The sequence below is a fragment of the Glossina fuscipes genome, unplaced genomic scaffold (assembly GCF_014805625.2).
Source record: "Glossina fuscipes isolate IAEA_lab_2018 unplaced genomic scaffold, Yale_Gfus_2 87, whole genome shotgun sequence".
Taxonomy (NCBI): Eukaryota; Metazoa; Arthropoda; class Insecta; order Diptera; family Glossinidae; genus Glossina; species Glossina fuscipes.
Genome location: NW_023998441.1, coordinates 200376 through 205778, shown reverse-complemented (window position 1 = coordinate 205778; position 5403 = coordinate 200376).

The following is a 5403-nucleotide window of genomic DNA, read 5'->3' as shown; positions in this document are numbered from 1 at the left end:
GTTTTTGCTAAAACTGGTTAACGCGGATACCTCGTATGTGCTTTTGTTTCCTCTACATATAATAAAAAAATAAAAAAAACAAAAAAAGAAAAATAAAAATAAAAAAATTGAAAACAATTGACATTTTCTTTTAGTAATTCCCAACCTTCTTCCACAGTTCCCAAACCTTTTCAAGTGAGTGGTTATTTCCCAATTTACTAAATAATAGACAGCCGTAAGGCATAATGGCCCCGGGGCCTTCAGATAAAAGCTCAAATGGATTTCATCTATTAGTATCCCCCAAAAAGAAAAAATATTAAATATTCCGACTTTCCGGTGTTGCCAACTAGTAGCATCGTTCCTATCGACAAAAAATGTGTTGTGATTTCTCCAACTGATTCCTCCATAATAATTTCGCAAATCAGCCCAGCTATTAAAAAAGCACTAGATAGCATTACAACGTGTATAGAGTCTATATCGAGTTTACGCGATGGGAATTTACTTCTCCTCGCTGGGAACCCGAGCGCAACCGAAAAGCTAATAAAGTCGAAATCATTAGCTAATTTATGTGCTATTTCCGCTAAACTGCATGAAAAACTTAATTCAGTTAGAGGCGTAATTTATGCCCCGTGTTTAAAGTATGTGCCGGAAGATGAAATTGTTCGCGAAATCAAAGAGTGAGTGAAGTATATAAATTCACCAATCTGAATGATGACGGAAAAACTCGCTCTCCTACAGGAAGAATTATTTTAACCTTTGATCGCTCTCGATTACCGCGAGTTGATGTGGTGTGATATAAATGTAAAGGAGAACTATACATTCCAAATCCTATGAGGCGGCAAAAAGGTGCAACAGTGCATCGTTCTGTGCTAACTGTGGTCTTCCTCCACATGCTGAAAGCTGTACACGTAGTTTCTGCATAAATTGCAATGATCAACACTCAGCGTTAGATAAACAATGCCTACGTTTTATACAAATGCGTGAGATTCTATTAATCAAAACAGAAAATTACTGTAGCACGGACGAAGGGCGACGCAAATACCAGGAAAGTAATCCATCTGGAGCCCAAAGAATAAGCAAAAGCAATACCTACGCTGTTGTCGCCTCGCAAATTGAGCCTAATAAGCCTTTAACTCCAACTCCTTCCAATGAAAAACCTGTTCTACCATCAACCAAAAATTACATTGCCAAATCAATTCCATTATTCGCAAGAGATAACACTGAAATAATCAAAACAACCGCAAATATTGAAAAAATTCAAAAAAGAACACATGCCAAAATCTAATAAATTAAATCCCCCAGAATCACCAGTTCTCAATTCTACTCAACAAATTGTAATGAATCCAATCTTTCATGCCTCAATCAATCTTGAATTTCAAATTATTCACGTGTGCCCACTCGTCGCACTTCAAATTTACGCAAACACCTAAGTACAGATTATTCTGCTGGTAAGAATAAATTATTCGCGCAAAATTCTTATAGTGACATTTTCGACGGAGACGCTGACATGTCAACTTAACCTACTTTCCACTCCATATCACTATAATTAAATGAAGTTTTTCAAATTCTACAATGGAACATTAAGGGACTTCTTAAAAATTTTGATGAACTCCGTACACTCATAAGTGATTTTAATCCACCCTTTTTATCGCTTCAAGAAACCCATTGTAGGATCTCTTTTAATCCTATTCCACCCAAATCATATACTGGATACTTCACGAATGCTGATCAAAGTTCATATTCCAAACAAGGAGTTGGTGTTTGTATAAAATTAAGTATACCTCACAAACGCATAAATTTAGGCTCATACATACAAGCCGTAGCGATACAAATAATGTTAAACATAAAATTTACAGTGCTTTCGCTCTATATCCAACCTTCACAATCGTTCTCTACAAGAACTCTACAATTTCCTTTGATCACATCTAAAAGATGGCTTTATATTTTTCATCTATTTTCGTCATGAAGTACATGAAGAATTAGAGTTTTCTGCCGTATGAAAATTCACTTTTAACGAAGATCATTTGATGGGATGAAGACCCACAAAGTAGGCATACGTGGCCTGTACTAGAAACAGTTCATTTTTATGTCAAGTTACTGTTAGGAACAATTTTTATGAGAAAACTTTAAAAATTAAAGCTTTTTACCAATCCAAAGCTTATTATTATGTGTATATTTTATAAAAAATTCTCGTTTCTTGTGTATAACTTTTATGTAATATTTCTATTAAAAACTTGTCATCATAAACTTTAAATGTAGAGATTTTTGCTACATCAAGTCTCAATTTTCGTAGGACTGGTCATATCAGAGGGGATTCAAATAATTAGGTCATTCAAGCCACGTTTCTCTCATCAAGTTAATATGCTGGTTCTTCGTTTCCATTAAGCCCATGAGGAATCAAAATCGTCCCTCATTTTTATCTCACATGTCCTGGTTTTTGGCAAGGGGTGCTAGGATGTAAGTAAAGCGTAAGTAGATAATAATAGCCATAAGTGGTCGTAAGCGGACAGTGACTGACCAAAAAGTGTCATCAGTTGAGATCCGGTAAGATTGGCAATGTCAACCCTTTCTCTGATGTCATAAGAGCCACTTCCGTTTAATAGAGCCATACTGTTTTCATGAAACAAACGAGACGTGTCCGGTTTTGCATCGGTCTCTCTCCTCTTTAGCAGGCGGTAAGCGCGTGTGGTTCTTGCGGACAATTTGAATCTTCATTTCATTTTTTTTCCCAAATCACGAACGTCAGAGCGACGGAAGGATGAACAGAGAAAATAATTCTAAATCAATTGATCGTGGGTGTTTTACACACCCACATGATCTTAAAATAAAGTGCATGACAACCGGAGTAAACTATAACCAACTATAACCAACTATAACCAACTATAATCAATAAGAACATTATAATCGGGCAAGGCCGAATATTTATTCTCTGTACTTTCCCCCTCATTAATTATTTGCGGCGGCTTTAATAGCTGGAATACCATCTGGGGCTCGACAGTGAACAAGAAATGAAATGATGGAAGATCAACGCACTTTTCAACTCATCACACCTTTTCTCATATTAATTTAAGAAGTTTCTCTCCGTTTCTTCTTCCTTTGGTTTCCTAATCTATTTCTGATGACCTACATAATAGTGATCACTTTCCAATCATAATCGATCTTAAACTTTCAATGTCCTCTGTTACTCCATTAAAACAGGCCAAATTCCTCCTAGATAAAGCGGATTGGATCAATTACTCCAAACAGACCGAGTCATTTCTGAATTCAAAGCCATTTAACAGGAACTGCAAACATGATGCTGCTATTATGTCTAAAGCGATTCGTACGGCTGCTCATCTTTTTATTCCTCAATCCAACAGCTCTTTTAAACGAGCTAGGGTTCCTTGGTGGATCAACACGCTTTCGTTTTTGAGAAAAAATAAAATGAATCTATGGCACCGCTTTAAGAGATGTCTTGATCATTGTAACGAGTCTTCTTGGGCAGGGTAAGCTCAGCCACTCTAGGACTCTTTCCAAGACAATTTATAAAAAAAAATGGATCGGACCTTCGGGTGTGTTCTTACTTTACTTTTATTTTTAGATGAGAAGATTATAAGCGACTTGAAGAGAGGTAAGATGAAAACCAGCGTGGTGACCCGACTTTCCGTTGGAATTTTATTATCGATTGTTCGAACACGTGTTATTAGATTTCTTTGTTCCGATATCGCGAGTTGCTAAAAAGAAACGGATACGTCGCAGGTGTCATAGCAGCTACCTTACCCTTCTGGGCCACTGGTTTGTCCCTAGTTGGATTATGTCAATAAAAAGAAATACATTCCTCGGTGCTTCTGGGATGGCGATTAAAGCTAAACCAGCTCATCCCCTAACTTATACGTGCGCTTAATTTAGGTTGGCTTCGACGTGTTTGTCCGACCATCGGTCGCAACCTCAGTTACGGCCTGCATGAAATTACATATACATAACTTAGTATTGATACTCTCTTACGTGCCAACTTATGTCTACCTTATTGCTATACTTGCTCATATGCCTAACTTTCTGCTTCTTCTATTGCCATGCATTTGTGTAGTATTGACCCAGGTACCAAATCGCGCGATTTGTTGCCCGTTAGGCATGTGAGTGCTAGACTCGCTATGCTTGTTTGTATGCTTATTCTTCTGTTCGTTTCACTGTCATTGCTGCTCTAGGTATTAAATCGCCTGATTTGTTAATCGTTAGGTATGTGAGTGTTAGGCTCGATATGCTTACAAAATTTCCCTTCGACACGGTTTTTTTCCCTCTATGTTTCTATCCTATGTGTACATTACGCGTTTCCCTACCTACGAATACTTTGAATGCGTTTCTACAGTTTTATACATTTCATGTAGAATTAGTGTATTTTTCTGTTTATGTGTGTTTATACATGTTTATACGTGTGTGTCTATATATTTTGCATCGCGATCCCACATCTCGATACATTTTGCATGGCCTATGCCTTTTCATACATTTTGTAACGTCCGCGAATAAACTTAGGGTAGGGTGTCAGTCGATCCGTGTCAGCCGAAAACATAGCAATAACGGCATCCCGTTATGCAAAATCGCGTGATTTTGCGATTTGGTGCTTTTTTTTTGCAAGAATAGAGGTTAGCCGCTAGATAGCAACCCAAAGAAAAAAGAGAAAAAAAAGAGGAAAAAAGAAGAAATCATGCGAAAAGAGTAGGTTTTGGTTTGCTTTGATTTGTCAGCGGGGGAGTCAGTTTTGAGCAGTGAAACAGAAAGGTTCTTTGATATGCTTCTTGTCGTTGTGTTAGTATGATTTTACGGGGAGTTATAAAAAAGCAAAAACACAAAAGAAAAAAAAAACAAAATAATTGAAAAATATCCGTACAAAAAGACAAAATTGAATTATTATTGAAAACTTTAAACAAAAAGGGGAAAATTATTAAATTAAAGCAAAAAAGTTCAAAAAAAAGGAAAAGGCCATTTATGCAACTTCCAAAAGGAACAGACCAGAGCCCTACAAATAAAAAGTCGTTTAACTGAACATAAAAAGATAATACTTTTCATTTTAGAAAAGTGATAAAATTATTTAAGCCACTGTTTTGTGTTGCAATAACAGTGAAGAAAAAAAGCTAATCTGATGTGTGACTCTACGTTGCGTTAGAAGAAAAAAAAAAAGGAATAAGTATTGTAATCATTCTCAACTTTCCATAAAACTTGAACAAAGTTTGGTTTTGACAGCGCAGCAGAAATATTCTGTTTTATCTTGAAAAAAAATCTATCGCTAATAAAAAAATCAAAATACTTTGATATGTTTCATTGTGTTGTGTTAGTAGAACAGATCACATTGCAAACAGTACAGTAGAATGTGCAAGGAGAAAAAAAAACCAAGAAGAAAAAAACGAAAATTGTGCAACAATTATTTGTAAAAATTTATGAATTTGTTAG